At 39.4% G+C, this 22,438-nt stretch overlaps 1 protein-coding gene across 1 annotated transcript in view; it reads right to left on the reverse strand.

Annotated features, from left to right (window-relative positions):
* LOC116051975 (protein phosphatase 1 regulatory subunit 29) overlaps positions 1–12,108 on the reverse strand; it is a 67,241-nt gene extending 55,133 nt beyond the window's left edge. Inside the window, exon 1 of the mRNA XM_031302460.2 lies at positions 11,995–12,108. The gene's annotated coding sequence lies outside the window, so the exon portion shown is untranslated. The remainder of the gene's footprint in view (positions 1–11,994) is intronic.
* Between the last annotated feature and the right edge of the window lie 10,330 nt (positions 12,109–22,438).

A 22,438-nucleotide genomic window follows, 5' to 3' on the forward strand; every position in this document is an offset into this window, starting at 1 on the left:
CAGTAGCCACAATGCAAGCCTATGTTTTAACCAAACCTTTGGCAGAAGTGTTTAGGTTTTGGACTGATTACTGGTGTTGCCACACTCTCTGGTAGAACATTGTGGATTAGAGGGAGAATGGGGACTTTGATAACCCCTATCTTTCTCTCTCTCTCTTTTGGGTGATGAATGACACATCTCTGAGGGGTAGGGATGCCATCAGAATATTGTTAAGATGATGTAAGGATACAGTTAGGACAAGGTTTCATTGTATTGTTATGTCTGATTTAATTTCCACCCCAAAAAGAGAAAACAAGAATTAACAAAGAGCATCATCAGGGTCCCATCTGAAATTGTGACAGGCATCCACCTAAATAGCTACTGTATATATGATTATCAGTGTTGGACAAGTGTGGTACAAAATGTAATCGACACACCACATAATACTCAATAAAAAGGTCATTACATTAATTTTCTTATTCTTCAAAAGCAAAAGTAATTAGTTACTCGTTGCATTGCGGTCATATTAGGGCCTTTAGACATCTCCAAATCCTCCACAACCACATACAGTATGTCAATCGCAACAGACTTAAAAACTTTCATACATCAATCTATCCTATTGTTAAACCAGCTACATTAAATCCAGTGCAATATTTATTCAGATTTACAAGTCTCCAAGACCTTGTCTGTGTGTATGTTCATGTCATTTTCTGTGGTTTTACATATATACTTTGTTTCCTTACTTGTGTCTTTATGTCATTTGTGGTCATGTTTCATGTATGTCCTTTGGTGTTATTCATCTTATGTACTGTATGTCTATATGTATGTCTATGTCCTCTTTGTTATATGAGCTACCCAGGGATGCAAAAAGAATTTCAGCCCTGGCTGACAATAAAAGTTGTATCGTATTGTAAGATGTTATGGTTTGACAGTGTTTATTGACTGTTTGCTTTATGTTACTGCACGCAGGAGAGCCATTCTCACAGTGAAGACCGTACATGATCCCTGAATGTAGGCTTATCAATGGCTAGCAGTGAAAAGTTAGTTAGGAAGATACAAAACATGTAAATTACATTTACTGCACATCTCTCCTCTTTTGGTATAGGCTAATTGCCTCCCCACACCTTCAGCTCATGCGCCAAGCTAACACATCACGAAGCGGTCTGTCCTCTCAATGCAAAGAGAGCAAACCGCTGTCAACCCAGCATCGAACTCGCAGTAAGACAGCAAACAAGCACACCCCCTAAAAGTTACTTAGCATTACTGTAGTAACTTTAATGCAATTGCTGATATTTAAAGCAATAGTGCGTAGTTTTTGTCGCCCCCATGAGGAATTCTAAGTAATGACAACAAAACTGTCGCATGTCCACATGATACAAGCCTTTTGTGATCGCGCACAGCCCCCACCCCTCCTCCACGCAGTTGCTAGTAGCTAAGGACGACAAGGAGGATTAAAAAAAACATGGACTCTTCAGAAGAGGTAATTATCTTCACTCTGAAGTTTCTGCGAGTTTCTGCGAGTTTCTGCGCGCGAAAGTCGCCAGACGACACCAGTTTCTGAACATAGCCATACTGAGAAATACACAGAGAGTTGTGTGGAGCTGATAGTCTTGATAAGCTTTGTAGCAACTCATTCGGCAATGGCTTGAATGTAACGGACGTTCATTAATATCAAGTAGTTACACACTACAGCTTTAAACCATAATGGCATAGTAACTACTTGTCACTGAAAATTGTGATGACTTTATTGTAACGCTTTACTACTGTAAGCATTATGTTACTGCCAGGACATTTCAAGGGGGATACCATTCCTTTGTTAGCAAAATGACCAAAATGCAAGCCCCTTGTTAAAGTTACTACAATGAACGTCATGATTGAGAAAGAGCTCTAATTGCAATCCCTGAACTCAGTTGTAGAGAGGACATATTCATTGATTTTAAAGTAATTTCAGTCATACACATCCATTGCTGTGTAAAGTATATTGTAATTGCTATGATAAAATGTGTATGTGTCCTCTGTGTCTACACCATTACAATACAATACTATGAGCCTAAATCTGTCATGCAGTGAGGGTGTATTGAAAAAAACCATCCTGATAATCTCTTAAAAAAGAGGTTAGTGTAGATCAGGGATAAAATCTGTTTGTCGCAGCTGAATCAATCACGCTACAAAGGAAACTGTGGCTTAGTTTGCAAGTGAAATTCCTTAAAATAACTCTGCATTGCTTTTGACTGAGACCATGCTACCACAAGTGTTGGCTGTTTGCTGATACATCAGCGGTTGACTCGTCCACTGTATTAAGGTTGAAATATAAAAGAAAAGGTCTTCATATATGTCCACTGATTAGCCTGTTTCCTCAGGCCAAACTTATACAGAAACTTTTCAGATATTTGCTCAATGTCATCAACAAAACAAGAACTCTTCGAATTAATAACAATCACTCTTATAGAAGGTTGTGAAATAAAATACAAAAACATGTTCATTCCTCAGAACATTGCCTTCCCAATTCCTCGTTTTTGTGAGCTGCTTTAAGATTTACAGAACAGGAAGAAAAAAATCACAACCTCTTTTGTGCCCATTTTTGTATATAAACCACAGCACAGTACAGTGGCACACACACGCATTCTCGCACACACTCGTCTAAGCTTTTGTCGCCGGACTGGTGGATTAGAGGGGTGGAATTGTGAAATCATTTGAACCCCTGGGGGTGCGAAGAGGAGTGTAGACGGTGTGTGTGTGTGTGTGTGTGTGTGTGTGTGTGTGTGTGTGTGTGTGTGTGTGTGTGTGTGTGTGCGTGTGTGCGTGTGCGTGTGCGTGTGCGCGTGTGTGTGGGTGCCACTGTTTATGCATGCAGTGTGCTGTGCATTTCCCTTAGGTTTGTGCACATAATATAGCATATGCCTGCTTGTGTTTGTGGCCTACAGTGTGTTGGTGTGATTCAGCTCTGCAGTGACCACACATCAGTAAAACTGCAGTGAAAAGAAGTTTAAAAGAAAGTACTGGAAAATGAAAAATAAAAAAGAAATGAACTTCCCTTGGCTTGTTTTTTTACGTAACAGAGGATGTACAGCAATCAATATTATTATTGGGTGTGGGGAGAGGTAGCATTTGTTTGACTATCGATTACTTCAAGCCAACAGCGTATTTCTATATTTAAGCCTCCATGACTCCAGACCCTCTGCCTGAGAAGCTGACTAAGCATCACAGAGCATCTGAAGGAACCTGAATGGGTAAAACATACAGTTTTTTTTTTTATTTTGTTTTCACTTTTTAGATATGAATGAAAGTACACACATACAGTTTACACACTGCCAAGGTTTAGTCCGTTCAGTTCAGATCAGTAAAAATACTAAAAGCAGCTTCTGAGTGCAGATGTGTGTCTGCAGGCTTTAGGTTAGGATGAGAGATGTGTTTCTAATCTCTAATCCCCTGGAACAAACTGAATTATTCTGCCCTCCAAACACCTGTCTGTCTATCAAGCCCAATTCTACATTTACTCAAGTACTATTCCTAAGTAAAAAATTGAGACAGTACTTATACATTACTTAACTATTTTCATTTAATGCTATTTTATACTTACACATATTAGAGAGAAATGTTGTATTCTTTTTAGTCCACAACATTTATTTAAAAGCCATAGTTACTAGTTACATTGAACAGCAAGATTACAGTAAACACAAAATGTAAAATATGATGCTTGTGAAGTTAGAGTAGTGTAAGCATTGTAAACAAGAAAACTCAAAAACAATAAATGCAGGCTGATTCTGGACACATTTTGCAGGACACGACATTGAAATATGTACTTTATAGGCCATGGCACAGTTAAGATGCAAACAGATGCTTCAGTAGAACATACCGTCATGTACTCATCTAACTTAACTGTGCCTAGACAGACAGACACACACACACACACACACACACACATGCACACACAGGGGCAACAGAGATACTGTCTCTCTGCGAAATTGCAGATGCTGCGTGGTTGACAAAGATAAAATATTTATACCCAGATCTTAGCAGTCTGTACTAAGGGAGGAAGAGAGACACAAGGAAAGAGGGCTGAAGAGAGGCAAAGATGAAGAGATTCAAGAAGAGAGGCAAGCATGAAAGACACAGACACTTTCCATCGCGGAAAGTGTCTGTGTGTGTGTGTGTGTGTGTGTGTGTGTGTGTGTGTGTGTGTGTGTGTGTGTGTGTGTGTGTGTGTGTGTGTGTGTGTGTGTGTGTGAGGAAAAGCAGAGTGATAACAACATAGACAGACAGAGAGAGAGAGAGAAAGAGATAAGTGTGCAGCACAGATGCCAAATGAATCTAGGGCAGTCCAGAATAAAAACAAGGCATTATTCCAAAATCCACTTTGTATGTGTTTGCAAGTATGTGTACAAAATTGTATTCCTGTGTGTGTGTGTGTGTGTGTGTGTGTGTGTGTGTGTGTGTGTGTGTGTGTGTGTGTGTGTGTGTGTGTGAAGCATCCTTGTAAGATTCCGTCTAATGTCGGGGTCTTTAACGGCCAAGGACCCTTTAGCTGAAAGAGAGACCGAGTATGGACCCCCTACTGCATATACTGTATAAAATTGAGTTGCATATTAAACTGGACCAAATGGATGAAAATAAATTATCATTATTTATACATCATGTTTTAACGTTAAGCATACAATTAATCTTTAAGCTTAACTTTAAGGCTACCATAGTGGCTAGCTTATCTATAGTAAGCTTATCTTCAATATGTAAATATATATTGTTTTCACAAATAGGCCAATTTATCTTTGCTATTGACATGTTGGATTCATATTTATGTATATTTTCAGACATTTTAATTTTTGGAAAAAGAAACTTTCAAAAAAAATGTTTTAAATAATTTGTCAGCCCCCCTGCACTAACTCTGAGGACCCCCTAGGGGTCACGGACCCACTGTTAAGGATCTCTGGTCTCATGTATATGTAACATTCCAGAGACTGAAATACAAGTAGAAATACCACAATTTCTTTTTTGCTCAATCTTTGTGCTTTTTATTCATCACCCTTCAACAATTACAGTGCTCTTTGCATCACACCCACTCTTCTTCTAGCACGTTCTGTCTGTCTCTCTCTCTCTCTCTCTCTCTCTCTCTCTCTCTCTCTCTCTCTCTCTCTCACACACATATCCACAGTGAGATTTTTTTTGTTCTTCATCAAACTCAAACGCTGAAGGATTTTGTGTGTGTGAGCATGGGTGCGGGTTAATAGGGGTTGGGGGTTGGCACAAAGCAAAGATGATGGCAGATGGTGTCCTTACTTACACACATACAGTACACACACACACACACACACACACACACACACACACACACACATACACACACACACACACACACACACACACACACACACACACACACACTGGACACCAACTAAACACATACACCCTCATACAGAGAAAAATGAGCACATACATACACACACATACACAGTAACATACATGGGTTATAATATACACACATGCAGGCTTCTGCATGCAGGCTTCTGTCAACCTCACTGAACCACCCTCGGCTCAGTTCTGTTTACATGTATTATGTAAGATTTTAAGCAAGGTCTGACAGTTTCCAAAGATGGTGGATCATGTCATTGCGTTAAATATCTTGCTGCTACAAATTTCACACCGCTATGTCAGTCTTGCCTTGTAATTTTGATTTTAATTCCTCTTTTTATTTATTTTCTTATTTTTGTTTGATATAACTTTTATTATTTATGTTTTACTTTCTCTATCCATACTTATTTCTGTCCCTGTGTTTCACCTGAATTTCCCCTCTGGGGATCATAAAGGCTTATCTCATCTCATCTTATTAAAATTTTGCAATTCAGTTTTAATTCTACGGCTCACAATTCAATTCAAAATCGATTCTAAATTAAATAAGCTGCTTTTATTTTTGTATGCCAAAATTATACCACACATGAATGAATTGCACTCATTATCGCCAGTAAGATATTTTAAATGGCTGCAGTTACTCGTTTGAATAAAAAACTGCACGATCCCACACATTTATCTCTGTTTTGTTTTTGACCATTTTTTTCAGTCAGATGCTGATTTTGATTAAGACATATTACTGTTATCATTGCAGTGCACTGAAAACATGAGTAAATCCATTCTGTATAAGTGCAGAGTTCACTGCAGTAAGAGCCTGAAAATAGGACCCCTGACAGTAACAGCTGCATGTTGTATGAATCATGTCACAGTTGGTTTCACTGGAGATCTAACTTATACATTTTTCCATCTTTCAGAGAAGCATTTGACTCCCCTATATAATTGCAGCACAAATTTTGATCTATGTTGTAGTGTTTATTTAGCATTATCTTTTTTAGAGTAAAAACAAAAATGTTACATATACATGAAATGGAATTTGTTAGTTGATCCAGAATTGCAGAGTTTCAGAACAAATTAATTTTTTAGTATAAATCAGGCTCTGGGGGACAGTATTTCTGTTTGATGTAATGGTGATACCAATTAAAAAACGTGGCATCAATTATCAGTAATAAGCATCATAGCTTCAATGAAATGTTGTGTGTGTGTATGTGTATGTGTATGTGTGTGTGTGTGTGTGTGTGTGTGTGTTTATACACATATACTGCAGATATTCACAGACCTCAGTCAACAACACGTCTTTTTGTACTGAAGGCAAACGTGGATGTCCATACACACATCTATGTACTCACATACACGTTGCTTCGGTATGTCGCCACAAGAGAACCAACACCTTCTCTGAAACAGATACGCTTCGCTGCACCCCCCCTTCTTTCTGCTCAACAGCTTTTCCCTGTCAAAAAACATTTGGTCAATGTCAGGTCACTTTGCACCACTTTGTCACTCCAATTACAGCCATAAAGCGCTGAGTTGTGAATCTATTAATGTGAGAGAAGGAATACAGTATAATCGGATGATTGCCCTCAACATAAAGATTGCTTTGGGTTCATTGAACATTGGTATTTGGATTCCGGAAGGTGGTCATCAACCCACCTGCAGTATTTTCTGTCAGTCTACCTATGGCTATCAATTCAAATGAATGAACCATTCATTTGTGAAGTTTGATTCAAGCTGGATTGAGGTAGCACATGTTGAGTCTGTGCTACTCTGTACATGGCCCTTTGCATCAACACTGGGCTGAAATCACTGTTCTGCAGATTTCACCCTTCTCCTGATTTATACAGACAGTTAGGTTAGGCTGCCTACCTGCCATTCAGGAGTTGAGGTGTTGAAGATTTGTGGTTCACTAACTTCTCATTAAGGGTAGTTTTATTTCTAACATTATTCTATCAACACAGACATTTACATCGATAGTCTGGCGTTATTATTTATTTGCCTGTACTGTGGAGTGGGTAAGACTGTTTTTAGTGGCAGGCTAGCAGATACTGTTGACTTGCGCTAGCCTAGCACCAGCGAACTCTGCAACTGGAAGGACTGGATGAAAAGTGTTGAAAAATAACACACTGGCTAACTTGGAAATGAGGTCCTATGTCCAAAATTCTGAACCACCCCTTTAATACTAAACCAACCCCCTATTTGTTTTGTCTTTTTTGTGTGTCCTTGTTCTCTCTAAGTTATGTCATTGTCATTTTATTTATCTTTGTATGTATATACGTGTGTGTATATACAGTATGTGTATGCATATACAGTATGTGTACACGTCTGTGTACATATGTGTATGTATATATAAGAAAATAAAGAAGAAAAAAATATACTGTAACATTCTTGTATCCAGTCTCTATCTGTTTCATGTTTCATGTTTCTTCCTCTTTATTCCTTCACTGGTTTCTCCTCTTTCCAAGCCTCCAGCTGTCCACTATCTCTGCACTCTTTGCAGCTTTCATCCTTCCATGGAACGGAAAACAAAGTTTTCCCCATGTCAACACTTTCACGCCCCGCAAACGTACAGCTAATGAACAAACCTGCCATTGCTGTTGCACTTCTAAAATCTCGTCAGCGAATCACTGTCTAACATGTCTCTCAGTCTCTTGCCCAAGGGGACCTCCCACAGGTTCCTGGAAGTGAAGGAGTGACAGTTGTTGTGAAACATGACTGTCGTATTGATTGCACAGAGGACTGCAACAGCTGTTAGGCTGAAAGAGAGCGCAGTGTGCATGGCCAAGGATGTGATGTGGAGGAGTGAGCAAGTGTGAATGCCTCCCAAGGGTAATCTTTCTCAGGATCTTTGCATAATCCTTCCTGATGGAAACTGAAATCAAGTTGAAGGGTGTGGCTAGGAAAGAGAGGCCAGGGAAGGTGGAGCCAGTGGGGAATGCTAATGATTTGAGATTGTCAATTGTGGGCCAGAGAAGATAAGAAACACAGTCTAATTAGGGAGGCATGATTCTGAAATTGGCATCCTTTTTTATTATAAAAAAAAAAAAGGTTTTTCTTCTTAGCCTATATCATCCCCCATGAAAAAGAAAAGATGAAATGCATGAGGTTAGTTAATGGCCCAATCAACATTTTTCTGACCATAAGTTGCATATACTGTATACAGTATATTTGTATAATTAATTAAAGAAGTTGCAAAGGTGGCATTTTATTTGTTTATCTTACAAACCGTATTGTGATTTAAATAATAGTCATATGTAATGCTGTTGTCTTCTAACATTACTGGTGTAAACAGACTTTTTTACAGCATCAGTGGCATCGATAACCTGTCATATATGTATTAAATGCCTTGTCAATCAACCTGTCAACCTGTCATAGTAGGTATGACAGGTTTAATCCTTTGGGATTGAATAGACAGATTGAGCCTTTAAGGTTGCCTGGAATCTAGAACATGCAGTTGCTATTGGCAACAACTCAACAAAGCCAGGTGTTGATCGCGAGAAATAATTTGTTTAATTGACTTAGTGAGAGAAATAGTAAATGACAGAATCAGTCAGTCAACTAGTCGGCAAAGAAGCCAGTCAATCTCTGCTTATTTAGTCCATTAGTAGTCATCAAACTACACACACTGAACATTTACCCTAACCCTAACCCGTTTTACATATATTTGATCAACTTTCTCTAAAATGTATGTGCTGTCACACAGGAATTATGGATACATTTATTTATATAAGTGAGTTTTAAATGTGTGTGTACACATTTCATGTTCTTCTATTACATCAGTAACAACACAGCTTCAACATCTCACCCAACTTATCAGCATGCACTGCAGTAGCATTCCATCACAGCATACAATCCACCACGTCAGGACCATCCTCCATTTGACCTGTATCTGAGTGCAAGGTAAATTAATTGGGTCACCGGAGCCCTAGGTGTCTTAGACTCTTGGTGCACCGAGGTCGGGAAAATAAAATGGCACTAATGGCTCTAGTTATCAACTATTCAATAACTACTCAAGCTCCTGTCTATCTGGCTTTCAATTGGTTGAGACAATTGTTAGAAATTGCACTTAACTCTTGAGTGGTGAAGAGAGAGAGACAGCTGGAACATGTTTCTTATTCATGCCAGGCCATCTATCAGACTAAATGATGACCTTGATTTAGAGTATACCAACAAAAAATGAATATCCAGTTCATAACATAGTATCTTTTCTTGTTGTACATAGATATTTGTATAATATTTGTGGTTTTGTTGCTGTTTCCTGTTTTTATGTTGCTGCGGTAACCCAGTCTTTCACTGGTGTTGTTATTATTTTCTTATTTTATCCACCATGTGAACTCCACATCATCACTAACCATATCTTGGTTTTCACACAAGAGTAGTAAGCAAGAATAAAATTGTACTTCAGGTTTCTTTTAGTATAACATCCATCACCTCTTGAGAGCAACCTCAACAGACAGCGCTATGGATTCCTTGAATTGTGTCTGATGAACTGACGATTACATAGCAACAAGGCAGTGGGTTTGGTAGGTGGGTGGTCATTATTTAGGTCTCCCAGGCTTGCCTCCCATACTGATTTCCCTTTCCCCTTTTTCCCGGTGCACCACTGATCTGTGATTGCAATTGATTGGTGACTGCTCATCATTCCTTCGAGGGCAACATCAGGAATCATCGACGTCAGGAGGGAATGGGTTTAAGGAGATAAACAGAATGGGAAAAATGAATAAAGCAATGTGTGGAAAACAAAGGGGTGTAAAAAAAAATAGGATTGCACTGTAGCTTGACAATTTTTCCTTATGTATTTCTCCTTAATGTAAGTGGGTGTGACCAATGATTGATGAGGCCAGGCTTAGGCATGGATGGTAAAGCCACTATAGGAGAGTCTTTCCCTTATTGATTGAAAGCAAATGTACTACACTGTAAGGAATCTAACTACTTAGCAAACCAATAGACCCCTCTGTCATATTCAACAGAACCCAATGGAGCACTTATTAACTATTGATCAGCCACTGATTAAAGAAACAGTGCTGCCTTACTGCCATGCATTTCTTTAGTTTAAGACCATCAACTGACTATAGCAGGTTTCTTGAAATATGTATTGATTTCAAATGAATCTATTCTCAAGCTATATAAATAAAATGGAATGGCACTTTATTTACATTAATTTAGACTGAATTGTAGACACATTTAGTGATACATAAGTGGTATTTTAATAAAGAATGTATTGTTATGCTGTTGTTGTGCTGGTTTGCACACACATCAAACTTTTAAGATTGAAATAAGTGACTGTATAAACACAAACAAAATAAATATGCCATCTTTCATATTCCAGCCAAACACTCCCATACTGAACTCAATTCCTGATTCCTCTATAAATATTTCCTGTTACTATTGTTCAATAATTTAAGTGGACGAGACAATGCTGCCTATATTTAGATTATGCGTGCAGAATATGTTCAAGCATACACTTGTCACATCTTAGAACCATTCAATCTCCCCAATATGTAACGTTTACAGCCCACCAAAGCCCGTTATGCGCTCAGTCAGCACAATGCGCTGTCCATGGTGCTGAAGCACTGCACTCCGTTCACCGTGCTCTGCCGTTAAGGACACACATATGGCTTGATAGACACCTTTGACTGTCTACATACACTGCCAAATCATTTAACCAACGTAATGACAGACCATTTTAAAATGTTGTTTACAGTTGCTATGTGTTATCTCGTGCCTGGCAGTCGAAAATGTGTGGGCGAAGGAATCTGTGTGGTCCATCGGTCAGTAGTTGGACACTGTTGCTGCTGTTGGCAGGAAATATCTCTCTCTCTCTCTCTCTCTCTCTCTCTCTCTCTCTCTCTCTCTCTCTCTCTCTCTCTCTCTCTCTCTCTCTCGCTCTCTCTCTCTCTCCCCCTGTCTCTCTCTCTGACTCACACGCGCGCAAGAGCACGGAAGAACTAAGGGCAGCTGACACCGAAGCCCTCATTGCAGGTAAAATGTGGCGCCTGTCGTGCAGAGTAGTCAACACTGCTGTAGAGCTGGGCCATTCACCCTCAAAACACAAGCTAGAACACACACACACACACACACACACACACACACACACACACACACACACACATCGCCAGTTTCATCCCCTGCGTGATTCCTCCCTCGATACTAAATCCCTTCTCGCACATCTGTCCATGGCGCGTACTCTGCCCGTCCATCCTATCCCCGCAGCACCCAGCATAAATACCAGCCTGGCTTCATGTGCCACTTTATATATATGGCCACAGATTTTAATCACTTCTGTTCAGCATTTAAACCAAACATGCAAAAATAACGCGTTGTGGTATACAGCAACAATAGCAAAACGGGTGAAATATAGACGTAGGCTAATACCCATCAATAACATCTTTATCCATTACTATTCAATATCACAAGTCTGCTCAAACACGCACTTAATGCCAACCACAAAGAAAAACATTCCCTCGTAAAATCAACCATATGGGCTTCTGTTGCACCAAGAGGACTCAACCCAACAGAGCGTTGGAGTCTGTAGTGCAGGTGCATGCTCGCTCTGCCGTCGCTTGGCTCCATCGCACATAATTTGTCATACCAAGGATACACAGGCTACAATATTTTTTTTAAATGATAAATTATATAATTATGAGTCTTAAGATGGAAATTTGCATTTTTGTACAGTACCTTCACTTATTTCCTTTCCAAAGTATGCGTCCGTTGGCTGAAGCAAAAAGAGAGATTTCTTTTTTCATCCACGGCTAACGTCGCAGGCTCAGCAGCGGCGGGAGAGGATGACTGAGAGAGAGAGAGTGTGTGTGTGTGTGTGTGTGTGTGTGTGTGTGTGTGTGTGTGTGTGTGTGTGTGTGTGTGTGTGTGTGTGTGTGTGTGTGTGTGTGTGTGAGAGAGAGAGAGAGAGAGAGAGAGAGAGAGAGAGAGAGAGAGAGAGAGAGAGAGAGAGAGGGTGGATGTACAGACCTCTGCTGTAGAGTAATATGGTTGAACTGCAGTGGGCATCTTCCTCTATACAGCTGTGAAGTGAATATCTGCAGACACACTTTGTGGCAGCACTTACCTTTATTAACGACAGTGGGGTTAATAATAGCAAATGGTATTGATATAATATTGAATAAATCACTTAGAAGTATTAATGTGCGGGAGAGTGACAGAGACACATGTTCATTAATGATATAATGTAGTAAGACCACATAACCCGAGATTCCCTTCACCATTAAAAGACCACGATCTAACAGACATTTCACACACAAGGACAGACAAACATGTACAATCACACACAACCTGATTAGCCTTTTCAGTCTGGCACTTTCAATAAGAAATGAACAGATGCTGTTAGAAAAAGGGGAAAAGGGTGTGAGGGAGTGGATGCAGTGAAAAAGGAAGCAGGATTTTGCTCCATGAAAGGAGCAATTGTAACTTGACAGATTCAGTCTCATCAGGGAAGTGAATTATTGAAACAATAATGCAAAAGGCGTCACCTGTTGTAAGCAAATTGCAATGATTTGGGGCAATGAATGATTCATTTATTAAAGTTTTACTCCAAGATTACAATATAATTTAGACTAGCCAATAGGTCATTGAGAATATCAGAGCCCATTTTCTCCTCCTTCTCCCTTCTTTAGTTGTAATCTATTTTTTCTCTGCTGTGTCCACATACACATTTAAAGCTTTATAACAACAACAAAATGGAGCAGGGGGTGAGATGTGATAACGTCTTCAGCAATTTTTGAATCAAGCTGTGCAAATCCAGAGCTAGGAATGGGAAGGTCCTGATGATGTTCTGCATGCCGTTGTCGGCGGTAGGGAGGTTGACTCTGCCTGTTTCACATGAAGGAATATGTTGGAGGTGTGATCATACTCAATTAACACTCTTCCCCATTTCATTTCTCACTCACTTTTTTGTCTTCTTGTCTTTCTCACTCACAAAAGCAAGTGCACACAGACACATGCAAACACACGTGTATACTTCAGCTCATTAACTCACTCTCTCTCCATCTCTGCCTCTTTTCCTCCATCAGTGGATGACTATTAGCTCCAGAGAGACTGATGCGGCACTGAGACTCTCATTAATATTTTCTCATTATCAGTGCCAGTAGTGTTAAGAAAGAGCACAATGGCTTGTCTTGGCATGATGCTTGCTTAACACATATCTTATCTATTGCTGCTGGGAGGATGTGTAGTCATGTGTTACGCCTATGCTTCCACACACAATAGGCTATATTTTTACCATAAGCAAAATTTCAGCTGTGCCAATATACCAATAGTGGTAAATGATGATTCCTTGCATCAAAAGTCATGTCTTGCTTGCAGAACAACATCATTATTCCACATTACATTACATTACATTACATGTCATTTAGCTGACGCTTTTATCCGAAGCGACTTACAATTAAGTGCTTTCAACTGTGAAGGTTCAAACTCCAGACCACAAGTAGTAAGTGCAAATACAGTAGCTTTAAATAGGCAAAGCTACAAAGAGACATATGAAAGTGCAGGTTCGAAAGTGCATGTTCAAGAATTGTTTTTTTTTTTTTTTTTTTTTTTTTTTTTAATCCGAGGTGTAGTCGGAAGAGATGTGTTTTTAGCCTTCGGCGGAAGATGTGTAGGCTTTCGGCCATCCTGATATCGATGGGGAGCTCGTTCCACCATTTGGGAGCCAGGACAGTGAACAGTCGGGATTTCGTTGAGTGATTAGTTCTCCCTCGCTGTGAGGGGGCAGCAAGCAGTTTGGCTGATGCAGAACGAAGTGGGCGGGTTGGGGTATATGGTTTGACCATGTCCTGGATGTAAGCGGGTGCTGATCTGTTCGTGGCCCTGTACGTAAGTACTAGTGTCTTGAAGCGGATGCGGGCCGCAATTGGTAACCAGTGAAGAGACCTTCCACATCATCTGGAAGGTTCTGATGCAGCCACAATAATAAGAAATTTTAAACATCCTTACAGCTGAGTCAAAGCTGGGGAAACAGGGACAATCCTGCTCTAATAATCCTGTCTAGTACTATTTATTGGCTGAATGCAATCTAGGGAAATGAATAGATTGAAAGGGGAAAAACAAGAGCAGGCAAACACCAGAGAGAGTTTTCTGACTCACCCTCCATTATCCCTGGCTAAGAAATTGTTGTTCCATTTTTACCTTTGCACATCTGATACAATCAGTGGCCTCAAGCTAACTGCTTAAACTGTGTGAAAGAGTTGAGCTGGGGGAGCAACAGAGATTTAGAGGACTGGATTGGAGAAGATAGACAGCGAGAGAAACAGATCACAAATGTGGACTATGACTATGAAGAGCAAAATGTATGTAAATCAGGTCGTTAGTTTTTGAGATACTTCATTCGGGATTTGAGTGACATTTTAGATGAAAGAAGAATTGGGTCACAAAAATCAATAGGAATCTATCTGTACCAGAACATAGATGATTTGTTAAGATACTCTGTCTCATGTGGGACACAAAGAAGGGCAGATTAGCGGGCCAATATGAAAGTAAAGTGATTCATAAGCATTATTTTGTCTGACCACAGAATGTCAGGTTTCAGGCTAGTGTTGATTGCAAAGATGCTGCCCTGTCTGCCTGCATTTCCTAATAGCTTCATCCAGCAATCTAGTCATAAATAATTCTTTCCTAACTTCTCTCTCACGTACAAACCCCCTTTGATGCATGGGACACTTTTCCTGACAGCCAAACAATTATTAGCTGCTCTAATGTTCCCAAGTGAAGTTACTGGCAGGGACTTTAATTTTGGATCTCTCTTGTGATGCTAACTATTATTGTGAAGACAAGTTGGGTTGTCATCGTGCCACTACTTAAAGTTTGGGGACATTGACTGCTTCATTAATGAATCTAATTTAGATGCCTTCCCATTCCAGATTTTTTTTACAGCTGGGTGCATTCCTCTCTACACTTTTCTACTTGATTTGTTTTTATACTTTTCCTGGGAAACTGCTTTGGAGCACATTGTCAGCTATGTGTGTCCTCCACTCAAAGTCCGACTGGAATTACATTACCTTGTTGTAGTAAAAAGTAATGTCAAGATGTTTTTTTAAAAGTAAGTTTATGTAGGTTAGATAAGAAGGAGACTTTAGCATGAATAATGAATATGAGTTATTGTTCAAAGTCTGTCTCTTGTGTTGTGTAGGCTGCTGTCTGGCTCACTGTGACTGTCTGCTCTGCCTATGATAGAACGCTGATGAACTTTTTGCAAGATTTGATTGGCTGTAAGGTATCCATAGACAAAGACCTACTGCCTAATGGTATTACGTCAAACTAATGCAAAATTAGAGGGTGCCATCATGAAACCAAAACACAAAAATAAAAACTGTGTCCCTTTTGGCTTCCGTTTTTTTTTCTTTTAAAGGTGAACACAGAACCAATGTTTTATACAGCAGATAGCAGAAAAACAAATCCAATTTCATTTCAGTTGGACTTTAAAGCTTACCCTTATTCAAGAGCGTTGCCTTGATCCATACAGGGCTTGCTTCTAGGTGGGTCAAGGTTTTCATGACTTTGTTCCACTTACTAAACAAGTATCCCCATATGTAAGTGCTAAAATGGCTGAACTGCTTTTTTTAAATTCCTGTTACAGGACACTCATTTTAAGTGTTAGTGCCAGTCTCATTTTTTAAGCATCTTTGCTTTGTTTGGCTAAAGACTAAACACTGGTCTAAATATCCCTTTTATCAAGTGCATTAAAACATTGTTAGGCATTATCTAGGTTTTTTTTCTGCCTTCAATATAATAATACCAAACACCGCAATGTATGTATGTATGTGTGTGTAAAAATGTCATTGGCATCAAGGACTGTTCTGGTCTGCATGTCATAGTTAACCATTGTTTTTTGTGCCGATGATGTAACTCATTGTGCATACAGTACACGACAGTGTTTCACACATTACAGCAGGTTGTCTGCATAGACTATAAAAATCATTAGGTCTATCTTCCCTATCCCTATCATTATAGTGATAATTACAGGCATGAAATGACTGCTCTTAAAGTCTGAGTACGCAGACAAGACATAAGTTGTAGGAGGCATGGTGTACCATGAAATTCTACAAACTGTATTAAAGTGCTCATATTACGCTTTTTGGCTTTTCCCCTTTCCTTTATTGTGTTATATATCTTTTTGTGCATGTTATAGGTTTACAAAGTGAAAAAGCCCAAAGTCCACCCCAAAGGGACATACCATCTCCAACAGAAAACACTGTTCACAAACTGCTCCAAACAGCTCTATTGTAGTCCAGCCTTTGCTGGCGTGACGAACTCTCGTCACTTTGTAACACACGTTATAATGCTCGCCTAGCTGCGAGCATGGCACTCCCTCATAATCTGCAACTGACTAGCTATCAGTACTTACTGCGCATGTGCAACTCCCAACAAAGATGGTACAGAAGTGAGATGTCTCACTCTGTAGCTAAAACAGAGAGCTCAACACACAGGGCGAAAAGAGGAACTGCAGCAATGTGCAGTACAACAAATATATGGTGTTTTTTGAAAATTAAACCACATAAACCTATTCTGGTACAACCTCTAAATACAATTACGAACCTGAAAATGAGCATAATATGAGCACTTTAACAAATATAGAGAGTGATGTTTAACATGTCCTACTGATTCTCTGTTTTATCTTTATTTCTTTTATGACTGTATAGTGACTGAAACAATTAGGTTATGACTGCAGTTAGTTACCTGTGTCAGCTTACTTGATTAAATAGGCTCATGTATCTGTATCGTATCTGTTCCCTAAATATGAGTGAAATAAAACATCAAAACTTGCTCGAGGACAGGTTTAAAGTTATCACAGCTGCTGTCTCAGTTCCACCCCTGGTCCTGCCACCTTTCCGACACCCATTACCTTTGACTGACATCTACATCATTTGACAAACTCACACACATATCGAACATACTCAGTTCAGATTGCAGGATTGTTTACTAGACGAGGTATCTCAGCTGACTGGCCTCACGACTCAAGCGCTGCAAGTGTGTTTCCATGGTAACCAAGTATAGTATTGAGGAGAGGAGCAAAGAGTGAGAGCCACTGAAACTAACCCTGAGCACTGTATTCTCTTGTTTTTCACTCCTCTCCCTATCCGTGTTTTCTTTTCTTTCAGCGGTGGCTGCATCTTGAATATTAAGTCACAGCCATGTTAGCATGATTGCCGGTTACATTTGTTAGAAACTTTAAAAATGTGTCTTGACAACATTTGTGCTTATGCAACTCTGTTTTCAATCCATTAAGATCATTGCCTTTTACAGCTCAGCAAAGATCCACACATTATTGATTTATATATCAAAACGTTCTCGGCTATAGGTTGTTAGAAATGCTTTGACACCATTTGGCACCCAGTGAAGGAGCACAGACATTGTTTAGGCAGAGAGCCTAATCCAAATTCAGTAGGAAGCAGTAGTTATTACACCGGGTGAAACGTAAAATTGAAAACCCCTCCAATATCTTGGAAAAACTAATTTTGTTGTCCCCAGCAAACACTTTGACTTAATGAAGTTTTGTGAGCATTGTCATGCAACTTCCGCAGTGATGGATTAGCTTAATATGATAAAGCTGATTCATACATTTCTCAATTGTGGTGCATGCTTGTGAAAAACTGTCCCTAGATTCAGTATTTAAAGCTATAGTGCGTAGTTTCTGTCGCCCCCATGAGGAATTCTAGTTATATTAAGTAATGACAACAAAACTGTTGGCGCGTCCACATGATACAGCCTTCCGTGATCGCACACGCGCCCCCACCCCTCCTCCACACAGTTGGACACGGAGGATTAAAAAAACATGATTAAGAGGTAATTATCTTCACCCGAGTTTCTGCACGGGAAAGTCACCGGATGACACAATCTTCTGAACATAGCCATCCTGAAAAATACAGAGAGAGTTGTGTGGAGCTGATAGTCTTAATTAGCTTTGTAGCAACTTATTTGGCAATGGCTTGAATGTAACGGACATTTATTAATATCAAAAAGTGTATGCACTAAACCTTTATGACCCTCTGAATAAATGGTGAGTGTGTGTTTGAAGTGTGAATGTTAGCTGTGTCATCAGTGACCTCATGCCTGGACAGAGTTGAGGGCATTATCACCAGACACAACTGGGATGCCATCAAGGATCACCCAAGCAGACAGAACGCAGAGTGCAAAAGTTGCTTTTATAATTCACATGCATGCAAACATACAATCATGCACACATCCACAAATTATTGAAGAGCAGACAAAAGTCGACTGTTTAAATGCAGTTCAGGATCTCACACACTAATGTGCACACCCAGTCCCACGTAAAAAGTATTTTTTACACACTCAATATATGTTGTATCATAAATATTTGTGCATAAAGCAGATTAATACACTTTTGTTCCTGCACTGGCTAGCCCCTGAGAAGGGTGCTGCTGTGTACATGGCATACAACATAACTTTTATGATTTGCATAAAGGGAAGCTAAAGGTGATGAAAAACAAAGGATATCTCAACTTCCATTGCTCTGCTTTCATGTTTATGAATAAAACAACAGTGCCAAGTAAGCTTGCACTGCTTAAGAATATTTTATTTCTCTGGAATTGAGAGGTGCTGTTGTTGGGGTACTTACATTAATGCCAATGGAAGTGAATGCATACAAACAGCAGCAGACAATAGCAGGTTCTCAGCAGGAAACCGATGGAGTGTCTACTCCAGCTAGGGGATGAGTCCTTACCCCAAGTGAAGGAGTTTAAGTACCTTGGGGTCTTGTTTGCAAGTGCAATGGAGCGGGAGGTTGGTCGGAGAATCGGCGCAGCGGGGGCGGTATTACATATACTTTATCACACTGTTGTGACAAAAAGAGAGCTGAGCCAGAAGGCAAAGCTCTCGATCTACCGGTCAGTATTCATTCCTACCCTCACCTATGGTCATGAAGGCTGGGACCGAAAGAACGAGATCCAGGGTACAAGCGGCCGAAATGGGTTTCCTCAGGAGGGTGGCTGGCGTCTCCCTTAGAGATAGGGTGAGAAGCTCAGTCATCCATGAGGAACTCGGAGTAGAGTCCCTGCTCCTTTGCGTCGAAAGGAGCCAGTTGAGGTGGTTTTGGGCATCTGGTAAGGATGCCCCCTGGGCGCCTCCCTAGGGAGGTGTTCCAGGGACGTCCAACTGGGAGAAGGCCTCGGGGAAGACCCAGGACTAGGTGGAGGGATTATATCTCCAACCTGGCCTGGGAACGCCTCAGGATTCCAAAGTCAGAGCTAGTTAATTTGGCTTGGGAAAGGGAAGTTTGGGGTCCCCTGCTGGAGCTGCTGACCTGGCGACCCGGTCCCGGATAAGTGGACGAAAATGGATGGATGGATGGAGCAGCAGACAATAGCCACTAAGTCAGTTACACAGTCAGTCAGATTCACAACAGGAGCATGTTGAGGAATTTCCCAAAGCTGTCATTAAACAAACTCAGTTAAAAGGTACAATCAGTAAAATGTGGAGCTTTGGTAACATCTAGTGGCAGTCATGGAAAACTACACCAGCATCATCAAGTGTGTCTCTAGCTTTATACAGTATATTGGATTTGACTCACAAATTTCAAAATAAGTTTGGCACTGTTACTGTAGGTAACTGATGCAGAGGTAAGACATGAGGCAGCTGAAACACTGTACATAACACTGTTATTAACAATGTTAACCCTAACCCATATACATATATCAACCCAGAGTAGAAAACTTTTACACTGGAGAACTGGTGAATTAATGCCATCACAGACCTCTAAACTCAATGATGTTCCAGATTTTACCTGCAACTGAGTACTTACTTGTTACTTGTACAACAACTACAACTTTGTAGATCTGCATCAATCTTGTAGATTTCCAAGTAGCTCATTATCATTCCTAGTAATTAGGATTGGTTATTTTAGGCAAAAGAGGATAATCCTCTAAAATGGATAAAACCAAAAAGTGTCATACAGGCTCTAAAGACACTAGCTATTTCCTATGATCACTCCTCTGCTTTAGTAAAAGTACATCAGCTGTCATCATATGTGATTAAATTCTGCACCCTTGAGGCAGACATATGCATTGTACTACTGCAGACAATGCAAGCTAAAGCCAGTGTTCTCTGTGTACAGTATTTCTGAATTGTACAGTATACACACATAAAAGGCAAACTCATGGACAAACAAATACATTTTTTCACTATAATATAATTCTCACTTGCCACTCTTTATCATATTCATTCAGATATTAAAGATTTTACATTTGCTTTTCTAAACCTCTGGTGTATCACGAGCAGTGATATCCATAATTATTTTTTTCATGATTTATGAGAACAGGCAAAGATGAATGAATGAATGAATTTCGAACATGTAAATGTTATTCTGTAGGCCTATGTGACATCACATGGGCCTACAGAAATTCAGATGTGTTACGACAATGAGAGAAATTCTAAAAGACAAACTTTCCAGGTGGCTAATACTGCTAAGAGTAATATTGAATAATATGCATTATCCCCATAAAAATAAACATTAAAGTTTATTTTGTCCTGTAATGCATACATTGCTTGCATGTCTGATAGACACATCCTTCATATAGAGTAAACTAGGGTAAACTAAGTTGATTCTTGCACTCCTGGGTGTTTTTTTCATGTTACAAATCTAGTATATCTAAGTTTAATGTTTCTGTGGCCGCTGAATGTGAATCAATGTGTGAGGTAAATACAATTGAAATGCATAAAATGTAAATGATAGAGATTGTGCTTGGCTTTGCCCGTCCCTTGAATTTGTCTTGTAAAGTTTGACACACCTCAAAGTGTCCCAGCTCTTATGTAAATACAACACAAATGGAAGAAGAAAGAAACAACTTTGTGAAAAGTTTGTTTTTGTAGACTGTGTCACCCTCAGTCAGTGTGACTGAGGGTGTGGCAACATGTCTGTGGAAGCTCCCACACCCAAACAAATGAATTAGGTGGAGAGATGCTGGTCTTTTCAGTGTTTCATAACACAGAAAGGACTTTTCTATTTTTCTATTATGGGCCTCATTTTATAATAAAAAAAAATTGTAAGCGTTAAATGTGTGTTAAGGCAATTTACTGTGTGTAAGAAGAACATAGTGAAGAAATGACAAAAATAAACGGCAGATTTTGAAAAGTTTTCAAATATGTATTGCACAACTGTCAAACTTTCCAACATTCTTCAGCTACATGAGCTACATCCAAAACGTTAGCATAATAATAATAATAACAATAATTAATGGTGTTAATACAACATGAATTATTGTATTGTACAACTAAACACCTGCATCAACCTGACTCCAGTAAGTTGAGAAAGAGTAGCACTTTAGCACTCAACATTTGAGACTTTAAAACATTTTACTAGCTAACTAGTTTTAGTAGTAATAACTAGAATTTATGAAAACAAATCATAACTTCATACTGAAGATTTTGTCTCTATTGTCCCTTTTTACTTCATCAGGATTTATCTTGTTTCCCCTCATCTGTCTGTTCCTCAGGCTTGTCTAAATCCTCAGAGACTGAAGGTGCATCTTTCAGTTAAAATAAGTATTATAATAACCATTAGTGTTGTTGAAATTGATTTACAGTGTTAGTGCAAACCAAATACTTACTCTCCAATCCAAAGACTCTGCCTGTCTGTTGCTCATCCTTTTCACATACAAAACACTGAACATGGTAGAATCAGTTGGGGTTATGCCTGGAAAGTGGCACATGTGAGTTTGTTTGAAACGTTTCAGTAATACTACTTTTCAAATTAAATCTCTATTTGAAAATAACAACTTGGTTAACTGCTTGAAATAATGAGTTGTATTTCCAGGGACTCACCACAGATCTGTCTTTTCCAAAAGAGCATGTCAGCCATCTGATGTACTCCTCTCGCACCTGGAGCATACAATTCATCAACTCAGTGTTATACAAAATATACAAAAAAACACAAATACTACAAACCACTACATGAACGTAGTGCTACGTAACATCAAACATACCCACAGTATCAAAGAGTATAGGTTAAACATCAGGGTAGCTCATCTGTTTAAGAAATGCAACTTAACATTACTATTTAGATTATCTTTATAGTATTAGTATTAGCCTTGTATCAACAGTTAAACAACATGTTGTTAGAATTTAAGATAAAGTATAATCTAGCTGAAGAATACCT

This window comes from Sander lucioperca, chromosome 21 (assembly GCF_008315115.2).
Source record: "Sander lucioperca isolate FBNREF2018 chromosome 21, SLUC_FBN_1.2, whole genome shotgun sequence".
NCBI classification, from domain to species: Eukaryota; Metazoa; Chordata; class Actinopteri; order Perciformes; family Percidae; genus Sander; species Sander lucioperca.